This window comes from Peromyscus leucopus, chromosome 7 (assembly GCF_004664715.2).
Source record: "Peromyscus leucopus breed LL Stock chromosome 7, UCI_PerLeu_2.1, whole genome shotgun sequence".
Lineage (NCBI taxonomy): Eukaryota > Metazoa > Chordata > Mammalia > Rodentia > Cricetidae > Peromyscus > Peromyscus leucopus.
In genome coordinates, this window is record NC_051069.1 from 100,265,886 (window position 1) to 100,278,264 (window position 12,379).

The following is a 12,379-nucleotide window of genomic DNA, read 5'->3' on the forward strand; positions in this document are numbered from 1 at the left end:
GGACCATTTCTCTAGTGCTGCAGTTTAAACAGGACCTCAAGCAACTGCTTCAGGCAGCCCTAACCCGGAATGAATGATAGGAGAGCACTGCCCTCTAGAGGCAGCAAAGAGAAGAGGGCTTCATGTTTGGTCTCTAAAGCTAAGTAGCTGGCAGCTTTATCTTTCAGGAACTCAAAGGCAGGCAGGCATGAGCTCTCCTCTGTACAGCTAGAAATGGGAGTCATCTGTCCACATGAGATGTTTAGAATCCGTGAGAAATCTAAGACACGACTTTGAGATGAGCTAATGAGGGTCATTACTGAGACCCTTGTCTCCCAGGAATCCCTCAAACATGCTAGAGGTAAGGCTTCTTGCTGGAGAGAGTGATTCTATGTGTGTGGAAGAAATGTAAACAAACAAACAAAAATCCAATGAGTCAAATTGCCCGAAGAAAAGCACCAGAGCAGAGTGTGGTGGTACAGGCCTTCGATGCCATCATTCAGGGGATGAAATTGGGATGATTAGGAGTTCAAAGCCAGTCTCACCCACAAAGCCTAAATTGTTCCACAATGAGATTCCCCTCACAAAAGAAAAATCAGAAAAAAACAATCCAACAAGTCTACGCGATAAAATTTTTAATATTTTGACACAAAGAGCAATGCCTAGAGCCTGTTTCCCTCTATAGAATTGTGAGACAGTTAACCAACAGAAGCATTTTCTGTTGGGGGTTGGTAGAGTATAAGAATGCAGGAGGTTCCCTGGGTTTAAAGCTCAGCACCAGAAAAATAAAGAAGTTAAATTAAATTAAAACAGTTTTCTTTTGATCGAACAGAATAAAAGGAGAAAATGGAAGAGTACCCACCTGGAACAAGATGGAGGAACAAAATGGCTCTATTGCTTATACGGAAGAAGAGAGCAGGGGAACAGGAGAGAATGAATGGGTATCCCGAAGCCTGCGAGCCCACAGGCAGGTGGAAAGGTGGAAGCTACACAGGCCAAGATTCCGGGTAAGGCTGCTAACCGTGGTTAGCGGAGAAGGCCAGCACTTCCCCCTCTCTAGTGGTACACGCACCTGCAAGCGCATGGCAGGCATCCCGCGCTGTAGTTACTTCCAAATGAACAGCCCAAGCCCATCCTAGAATCTCCAGTTCAGGAACTCAGAGTTTCTGTTTCAACTTTTTATCGTTTGAAAATCACGGTGCAAGTCCTTAAGGACCTTCCTTCCCCAGGTTGGAATTTCCTACTATAAGCAACTGATGTATCAGAACTCTGTTTTCACCCAATCACATAGAGGATGCTGAGCACCAGTTAAGGCACCCGAGCTCGAGCTGGTGGAGAGCGCCACCTGCTGTCGCGTGTGGCGCCCTGTGTTCCCAGAGCCTCAGCCACCCACAACCAACCAGGAAGCCTGCTGGACCACAGCTATTCCCCAAGGTAGTCTTGGTTCTGTTGGGTCACCGTGCCTAAATATAAATGCATTTGCATGGTGGGGGATGACAATAACCGAGAGAGAGAGAAAAAAAATCTCAAATGGAATAAAGATTTTGCATGTTTATCCCATGGTAAAGGGGAGGAAAAGAAAAACTGGCCAGCATGTTTTGTTGTTTGTTTTTCAAGGTAATTTTACACTTTCACTTAGAGAATTCAATTCTGTGCCTCCTCGGGAAAAGCATCCAGAAGTCATTCTCTTAGCTTTATAAGATAAACGAGTTGGAACAGCCTCGATATTGAACACTACCAAATTAGCAAACAGCCTGGCTTATACAGGGAACCCATCAGTGGGCCTGACTCTAAAATTCTCCTGCACTGGTTTCAGCCCCATGGTAGCACGCCCTGCTCCCCCCGCCCCGCCCTCCCTCCCCTTCCACTTCTATTTGCAAAGGGAGGCTAAAGGAGAGGAAAACAAAAGAGAAGGGCTTTATAAAACCCAACAGACCCACCAAACGCAGAATAGTGGGGTCCCTAGTACCACTTGCATCTCCTTCGTGTGTTTATTATAGAAACAACTTCTTTGACAACAGCCCGGGGGAGGGTGTTTTATTTGCTGTGATCCCTGATTTTCTCAGTAGCTTTTACTCACACAGCACCTTTGCATCTATGATTATACAAAACAGCATGTAGTATGTGGCAAGAATGCAATGCACTGGAAATTTGAAGAAATGGATTTAGTTTCAGGGCCTTTAAGAACTGCAGCAGTAGCCTCAGCTGTTAAAACCCCCACAGACTCCAGTTACTTTCCAGGTAAGGAAGGGTGTACTTCATTGGTCAGAAACATACCTGATCTTAGAGGCATGTAATGTACTGTGCTTGTAAGAACAACTGTCACATGAGACTACTTTTAGAACAGAATAATTGAAACATTTGTACCTAGAAAATGTTCTTACACAACTATTCAATTGTGTTTATTTATTTTGTATGTGTGTATGTATATGTGGGGCCATGCACAAGTGACAAAATCCACATGGAGGCCAGAAGACAGCTGGCAAAAGTCAGCTCTCTCCTTCCACCAATGTGCATCCTGGAGACTGAACTCAGGTCATCAGGCCCCTGTGGCAAGTGCCTTTACCCACTGAGTCATCTTGCTGGCCTCATAGAAAATATTTTACAATGAAAAGCCAGGGATCTTTATTCTTTCGATTGGTCTGTTTAAAAATCCAGCTGTGGTGATATATTGTGTACCCCAATAAACTTGCCTGAGGATCAGAGGACAGAGCCAACCACTAGATTAGACATAGAGGTCGGGCCGTGGTGGCACACACCTTTAATTCTATCACTCAGGAGGCAGACATCCATCTGAATCTCTGTAAGTTCATCAGAGGGCTCTCGCTAAGAATCTGAACACAGTCATTGCCAAATCAATAGATGATTCCTGAGAAAACCCAAGCAAGCCTTTGCCCAGTGAGACCATGGGGCCAAGAGCTGGTGGAAGGATAAAGCCAAGGAACAGTGTCCACGGAGATGCATAGGCATAGAAGGTGGTCCGGAAATAGGTATGAGTGGAAGGTGGGTGTCCATGTGGAAAAAGTTTCTCAGGATCTCCAGTCCCATTAAAGGAAATAGAATCCTACAGTGTGAGTTCAATGTTGAAAACAACAACAAACATCTAAACTAGCAGGAACCAGTTCCTGGGGTTTTCATGCCAGTATAGAGCCATCCACCCCCAGCCCTTTGACTACCTCTTGACTTCGGAGTTCACTGTTGACAAACATTTCAAACTACCCATCTCCCTGAAGTCTGCAGTGATGTTTGCTGGGAGGAAGCAGTTGATGTTAACAGAACATTTTAAAATTTCACATCTAGGGCTATAGAAATGGTTGGACAGTTAAGATCACTGGCTTTTTTTGTCCAGGACTTGAGTTTGGTTCCTGGTACCTACTCCCGCAGCTCAGAACTGCCTGTAACTTTAACCACAGGTTATCCAGCACCTGCTCCTAGTGTCTTCAGTTACTAACATGTCCACACACGTGGGCAGGAGGGAGAGAATATCTTTAAAGAAATGACTAGAGTAGTTGGCCAACACAAACAGACTTCACGTTAGTGTGTGTGTGTGTGTGTGTGTGTGTGTGTGTGTGTGTACTATTTGTTTTGTTTTGATATTTTTTGTCTTACTGGGTTTTTAATTTTCTTGTTTTGATATTCCGTTGTTGTTTTGAAAGAGGGGGAGAACATGATATTGTGTAGGTAGGGGTGTGTGGAGAATCTGTTGAGGGCTGGGAGAAGGGAAAGAATGTGGTCAAAATATATGATGTGAAAAGTTTTAAAATAAAAACTTAAAATGGTATAAATCTATTTTTATGTATGCTTCTCCAAAATTATGCTTGATCTGGAAAATTCACAAGGAAGAAGAAGAAAATAGGGGGTAGAAAGGAAAGAAGGAAGGGAAGGAAGGGAAGGGGGAGGTATGGAAGGAAGGAGGGAGGGGCTATTTCCAGTGCAAAGCCCAGAAACTTGAAAATAATTGAAACATATTTATAGTTACATTCAAATAAGTTAGTACTATTTTAACTGAGAATGACTGCCACCATTCAGAAAGTGAAAGGGAAATGGCATGAAATTAGATGAACAAAATTATCTGTTAGTTTTTGTTTAATCTCCGCTATGTGTAAAGTTATTTGTTTTGATAAAATCTCTCTAAAGCATACCATTTTATTAATGTGAAAATGTGTGTGTATATGTGTGTGTGTGTGTGTGTGTGTGTGTGTGTGTGTGTGTGTGTGTTATTGGGGGCATAACCTGGAGCCTCGCACACGCTCTGCCACCGAGTTCTTGTTACCTCTTGTTCTGAGGCCTCCACTTTCTTAGGCCTAGCAGCTCCCTGTTTCTTGACTCACCAGCCTGCAGATGGCCATTGTGGGACCTTACAAACCATTCTAATGTCTCCTCTTATCATTAGAAATCTCAATTCTATGGGTTTTGTTTCTCTGGAACAATGTGGCTCAGTCAGCCTGCATGGCCATTTGTCAGGCTTAGGACCTGCTCTTGGGAAGCACACCTTACTTAAACAGCCCCAGACTCTGCTCAGAGTTGGCTCTTCCTATCCCACTTTTTTCCTTGACTATCTCTGAGGCAGGTGTTGAGGACACACCTTTCTGCAGACACATATTTTCCTCAGTCTGCATTCTGCTCATAAAAGATGGATGTTCAAGACTTTTGAATTAAGTATCGTGATTTTTTTCTTAGAAATATAAGCCTCTGAAAACAAAACAGCTCTTATCCATGTCATTCTCACAAGTTTCATGGGTTGCCTGTCTTTTTGGGAACCAAACTTTCATTTGCGTTTTGTTTCTTTGCTTTAAAAAACTTCATTTCTCTCTTTAGTCTGAAAATGCTACGTCCTCATTCTTATATTTGCTTTGAAGAATCCTAATTCACTTATATACTTTAATATTGAAAGTAAAAGCCACATCTCTAATTTGCTTTATTCCAGTAGATTAAATTTTAATAGATTTTAATGCTTAATTTTACTTTTTACATTTTAAACCTAAAAGTGATCAGCCTTTCTAACTTGTCATTGTCCCAAATTTCTGAACTTCATTTAGTCCCTTTCATTTCTGCTTTCAAATTATCCAATTATTTTAGCTAGCTTGCATTTTTCATTTAATTCCTTGCCAAATGCACCTAATTGCTTTTAGATCATTCCCCAAGTGGTGTGCCTAACAATATATTAATAGCATGGGTTATTATTTATGAAATAGTTTTCATTAAGACATGAGCCTGCATTTCCAGACTCTGATATCAGTTTCGTCTACCTTCCAGGCTAAGAAAGCTAATGTCACTGTGTCATCCAGTGTTCTCCAGAGGAACAGAACCAATGGGATGAAGGGTTCTAATTATAAGAGGGGATTATTGGAATGGTTTGTAAGGTCATGGCCCGAGTAGTCGCACAATGGCTATCTTCAGACTGGTTGTTCAGCCTAAGAAAGTGGAAACCTCAGAACAAGATGGACCCATGGGTCTCAGGCTGAAGATTTGGAAGCTCCCTGGATAGAAGCTCCTGGAAACCTGCTGTGGAGAGCCGTTCTCCCTGCACAATGGCCACCATCTTTATCAGAATAGATGTGACTATTTGCAAGAGATTGGGTATGTTAACAGTTGACATTCCCTTATAGAAGGGGAGGTTTGGGGAGGGTCATTCAACTCTCACCTGAGACTCCAGTTGCCTCTTTATGAACCTCACAACTAGTTGTATGTAATTCTTCCCTAGGTGTGTGTGTGGCCTTATAGTCTGGGGAGGTGCTAGCATGTACAGACTAGGGTAGACTCCACCTATGCAGCCAGGGGTAGTTGTAATCCCTTCTTAAGTGAAGCTTTTCAGTGATGCAGCAGCATTGGGGTCATTTGTGTTCCTGTAAGGAACCCATTCCCAACTCTATCAACCAAAGTTAGATGTTAGTGAAATTGCCAGGGCTCTATGAGGAGAGAGTGGAAGTTTGTTGATGTCTCCATAGGAGGAGTTCCTGCAACTGAGTCTGTGTTCACAGACTGTAGGGTCTAAAGTCTCATGACCACAGGCAGCAACGGCCCCAAAGCCACATCAGCTCCAGAGGGTTGAATCTGAGCATACTGCGGGTGTCCCTTCCCTCCCAGCTTCTTTTTGGTCCCAGTGTGTTACAAGGTGCTGCCACATTCAGGACCAGTCTACCCACTTAGCTGACTGACTCATGTATCAGTTTTCTCTGAAAGCAAAGCCACAGACACGTCTCTAGTGTCAGTTATCTCTGAAGACCAAGCCACAGACACACCTAGAGGTGTGCTTTATCAATTTCCTGGTCTTCTTTCAATTCAGTTAAATTGACAACTTCATAGCTGGTGCTGTTTACTATATTGATCTGTACTTACACACGCTCTCTAGTCCGGCCAAGGGCAGTGACCAGCCAGGTTGGAAGACAGAGGCCTGTGAATTCTAAGGCCTTGAATTGGATATGTTTGGGTCTTTGCTTCAATGACTACTTCACAGGCGCTTTTAAAGGTATGAGTCAGAGTTTATAGGTTGAGTTGAGGTAGGTTAATTATTTCTTTAACATTTGATCAGTATTTTAATTTTATGGTATAAATTTCAGGCAAAAATAATTTTTCAGCTATGTTTAATTATACCTCGTGGTTTAAAAAACATTAAGAACATATTGCCTATCTTATCTCCCATTAATTACTAGAAGATACAATTCCCAACCCTACTTTGGTTCTTATCTTAATCTACAGGGAACTTTAAAAATTACAATTGTATATTTATGTTACAGCATTTCAAAACCCCACATAAGCATTAAGAATAGAGTGAAAATGGGTAAACATCAAGGATTAAGAGGTGACAGGAGACAGGAGTTTGCAACACCTCTTGGGGAGTTAGAGCATCTATTCAGTTGGAACATAAAATCTAATTGCCTGCATTAGATAATAATCCTGTGATAATTCCACTGTAGAAGCCCCTCAGAGTCTCAGGGGTAGAGGCAACTGGTATCACCAAAGTTAGAAATAATTCTTGGGGCTGAGAACAGAAACATGGCTACATACTTTTAATGTATGGAATGCTTCTATCTTCCAAGATTTGTCTCGCTTTGGTTGAACATAGTCCATTGATTTCCACCTTCCCCATCTCTGCTCACAGCCAGAGTCCAAGAAGGCTAACAGAGACTCCTCTGAGTGCAGAGCATTAAGATTGGTGGAGAATGGAGAGGGAGATTGTCTAGAAAGGTATTTGGTGAAGTCATGACCTCCCTGCTCTCCTTCCAGGTTGTTGGCAGCCAGACATTAACTTCAGGGAGCTTGTTAGAGGATTTTCTTGTATGGGGTGACCTTGTCAGAGGATTGTCTTGTATAGGGTGACCATGTTAGAGGATTCTCTTGTATAGGGTGACCAGTGCTGGATGAAATAGATCAGCTGGATCTGGGAATATCCTTCAGAGCCCACGTGTTCTACAATTCATTCTATCAGTAAATACACCCTTTCCTGGTTATGCAGAGTTTTATCATCATCATCACCATCATCATCATTTTGATTTTCTGAAGCAGGATCTTATTACATATCCAGATTGGCTTGGAACTCACTCTGATCTCTCTGTCTCAGCCTCCTGAACACTGGAGTGGTGGGTGTGCTTCTCCATGCCCAGTTTGAGGCATTTAGAGTTTCAAAACAAGCTAATAAATATTTTGTGCTTAAAGAGAAATGAGCAAACAAGGACAATGGCTTATTTCATGGTGCATGAGCATAGATTCCAGCCAGATAAGCAAAGATGCAAAATAGAAAATAAACTCTGTAGTCTACAACCATGCACCACATCTGACCTGATTTTTATTAATAATTTTTTTTTTTTTTTTTTTTTTTTTTTTTTTTTTTTTTTTTTTTTTTTTTTTTTTTTTTTTTTTTTTTATTTTTAATTATACAAATTGTAAGTAATGCAGAACCTCACAAAACTGAGATGAAAATACCAGAAACTCATAGCTGGGTAGGGATGGGGAGGACATGGATCAGTGGCACAATCTTTCCCACTTGAAAGTGTTTGTTTAGCACAAAGAACAAAAAAAAAAAAAAAAAAAAAAAAAAAAAAAAAAAAAGAATCCCCCTGAAGCCCATTGGTTCAATGTTTCAGAACATTAGGAATTGGGTGAAAACTTTATAGATTTCAAGGACCAAAATAAATAAATAAATAAATAAATAAATAAATAAATAAATAAATAAAAATCAGATCACAAAAGATCAGAAATGAGAATTTTGTGCCTCATGGTAGTAATACAAGATAGCAAAAGAGAAAATGTACACAGATTTCTGAAGGAAACCAATTTCCATCCTAAAATTCTACACCCAGTCAAACCACTGTTAGATTTTTGACTCAAGCAAACACAACATCCGACAGCAAGGTGAAATTTGCCATGTAAGTGTCTGCCTTCTCAGGGAACTTCGGAGAACATGTTCTGCTAAGATGTAGCAATAAGCCAAACAAGAAAACAGGGTCCAGGAAGCAGGCAATCAATATCAAATCATGTAGAACAATTGTGAGACAGTGTGTGCTCAGCTGCCTAGATAAGACCAGTCTTGATCTGAAAGGCGTCACCATGAGAGGGCGTGGGAAGTTCTCTAGGAAGTGAAACAGTGGGAAATGCATCTGATGTGCTTAATTAGGGCAAAGGTGGGGCCATTCTGGTAGAATGTGTAATAAATACAGAGTAAGAGAAATTATTTTCTAATATGTAAAATGTAATCACAATTCACTAGTTGGAACAGACACTCCCAATGAGGCCGTCCACTGAGATCTCTTATTGGCAGTTACTAACTGTGGACAGTGATTCAGCTGGTGTGTACAAAATAACTGTTTGCAGCCACTAAGCAGAGGCAGGTGGAGCTCTATAACTGCAAGGATAGCCTGGTCTACATAGTGAGTTCCAGATCAACCAGGCTTATATAGGGATTCTCTATCTAACCACAACAGCAAACATAACTGTCTAGAATAGAGATGTATGATTATAGTTTGGATCATTTCAATTTGACTAAATCCTAATCTACAGATTGTATTTAAGTGGGAATTTCCATAAGTGGGCATTATAAATTTTAATAAAGCGACATAAACACATAGCCACCAGAATCAAACTTTTTTCTCTTGTCTATGAGACTGATGTAGAAAGGTAGAATAATTAGTTTGGTATCTTTGTTGCTTTCAGCCATTTAGAACAATTTTATTATTTAAGTCCACTTTAAAGAACAAAACAAAACACAAATTAAAAAGCAGAAACTCACCTCTGGTTAAAGTGCAAAGAATAACTGTGTGTAGAATGCCCAGTCATAAATGGGATGTCTACATTACAGCCCCTCCATCCTCAAGGCTCAGGGAACATCTTAGAGTAGAGAACAGAAAGACTACAGTGTCCAGAGGTTGGGGAGGACCCAGATGAAGCTGTGTCTTCTGAACATGGCAGGATTGCTGTGCTCATGAACTCACAGTAGTTATGGTTGCCTGTACAAGATCAAGACAATCAACATTGCAGATGGAGAGGGAAGAGACTCCTGAGCCCCCACCCTTAGCTGAAATGCTCGTGACAGCTGGTGGCTACTAAAGGAAGGAGAGTCAGTTTTCCTTAAGGGTACTGCCACACACAGTGAGACCATACTCCAGCGGACGGCCACACGCCCATGCATATGTGGGCAGCACTAATTGAACTAAGTGGATTATAAAGAAATTTCCTCAAGGGGAGACATGAAATTGGGAGGAGATGGAAAGGTGGGGGATAGATCTGGGAGAAGTGAAGAGGAATGGTGGAGGCTAAATATGATCAAAATACATGATGTATCTGTATCAAACACTCAAAGGATTAGTAAAAATATTATATGCAGAAGAGACAAAATTACTACTTGTGTTTTGGGGAGGTTAAATTATCTTTTTCCAGTCACAGCTACTCGAGGGATGAGTTTCAATTTTTCAACTGTGATTTTGTCAGAAATCTCTGAGATTTTATAGCCACTATAACTAAAGCTGCCATTTATAATTTAAAGCACAGACGATGACCCTCATTAGAGGATGGAGATGTGTATTTCTGATGAGCTTAAATGAGCTGCTTATTCCTGCAGAAGCTATAATATTGGCAGGACAATATGTGCCTGTCAATATCCTGAGATATCAGTTGAAGTGTCAGAGTGATAAGACACAAAGCTAGGAGTGTACCAATGAGAAAACCAGGATCAGGTGGAGGAAGTGGTTCAGATCACCAATGTGTCAACATTATCTTGCAACCATTTCAAACCTCTGTCTCTCCTGACTATAGTGCAGTCCTCTCAGGGAGGCTTGGTAAATTCAGAGATGGAACAGGGATTGTTTTCCTTCTTGTTTTTCTAAGCTCTACACATAGAGACCAATCTCTATGTTTTCCTTCCTGAAGGCCTGTCCCCATCATATCTCCTTCATGTCTTCTCCCTTCTGTAGGATAATTATCCTTGATCTTCCATGTGACTGAGCATGTACAAAGACAGCAATGCCAATGTCTAATTAAAGCATGAACACATGGGCTTATGGGAAGAGAGTGCTGCCATAAAGCATCAAACCTACTTAACCATCTTTGGTTGGATGAGTTCATCCACAAGATGGTGGTAGTTCCTTCTCCTGCGGGCTCCATTTCCTTAGACATATAACATTGTGGGTAAAAGGAAATTAAATCCATTTCATGGTAACAATAATGGAGGCTTTGAAAGCAGTGAGATTCCCTGTCTTTACACTATAAACACAGACAGCACTATCAGCAGAGTGGGGATATGGTCTTAGGACACTTCCAGGGTGTGATGTGACACAGATTGTCTCAAGAACAGAACATGTCCTTGACCTCCTGTTGTGTTTTTAAAACAGGGTCATTTGATGACATGCCACACACCATTAGTGATGACCTTCATGGTTTAATTTTGAAAGTCATTCACAGCCTATGCCATGTGTGTTGTACACCTCACTTCTAAAGCTCTTCTAGGACTCCTCACAACTTGTGAAAAGTGTCCTGCTGGTCCCATACCTGTGTCCTGCTTATTTTGCAGCCCATGCTCTAGAGCTCTTCTGGGTACTTGGGCACCAGAAAGAGCCAGAACTTAAGAGCAGATAATGATGGCCACTCATGCTAAGACTTGGGTCACTAAACTCAGGGCATGGGAAGAAACACAAGGTTTCATAAAACCAAAAATATCCCTGTGTCCTGTCTCTTTCCCTTTGAGAAATAACCCTGGTAACTGACCCTCAGTTTCCCTGGGGTCACCTATAGGACAAGGATGAAGCAGGAGCAGGCACATTGAGAAAATGGTCAAGGGTGATCAGAAAAGGCCTCTTTGATGAGCTAGGTCTGCCCCTATAACATCTAACTCTCTTTTTCTAGGGTACCTGACTTCTGGGGGGATCTTTGGGATAACATATTCCTTCAGAGGAATGCCTTATTCTCATAAATATTTTTCTCATGCTTCTCCCCAATATTTCAGAGCAGTGGTGAAGAAATAGAAAAGTCCTTAGACAGGTTACAACCAAGGTCATCTATGTTTTAATGTATGAGAAGGTATGACCTAAAACAATACCAACACATTATTGGGGTGACAGGAAAAATGACAATAGCCATTGTGTTTCACAAAGGTTTTGCTAAGTAGTAGGCTGCTGCCAGCATTGTTGCCTACTATTCGTTGACATAGGAAGATTCCCTAGGACTGTGTGGCACAGATTCTCATCCCCAGGAAGAAGGAGCTTAGCCGAGTGGAGAAGCCAGGAGAGTCAGTGACTTTCCATCAGGAAGAAAATCCTCCCCGAGTTGGGAAGGGCAACAGAATGAAATAAAAATAATGATTCTTGCATGCATAATTGATGCTGTTTATCAACGTCCCTGTTTCTTTACTAGGTAATTAAAAAATCTACATTTTTTTCTCTGCTAGTGCAGAGAAGCAGAAAATAGAACAAGAAAACTTTGAAGGGAGACATGTGTTTCAAAAGATGAAAGTGAGATTCATTCAGGAGGTCTCTCCACATGCTCTGGCACCACACAGTCAGAGGGAAAAAGTGATGATGGTTGAGAGAGGTAGGGGTCTGTCTCAGAAACCAGACACTGGGTCCAATGGGCTATGAAATGCAATCCCCAGATCTCAATGGGTTCCCAGACAGAAGCCATGGCAGACCATTTAAACTTCTGTGTTTAGCATAGAAACAGGCTGTGTGCACCACAGAGCGAGCCATTCAGTAATGAGCCAATGGAGACAAGAGGAAAAGATAGAAGCACAGAGACAAAAAGATAGATAGCCGATGCCACTTTAGGTGTGCTTGCATTCAACTGGGGAAAATCCTGCAGATGGCTGAAAAGAATCTGCAGAGAAAAGTACCCGGTGTTGAGGGAAATAGAGCCCTCCCTTCTCAGCTGAATCCTTACATCCATTAGTAACCCTTTCTACAGACAAGGAGCTCAA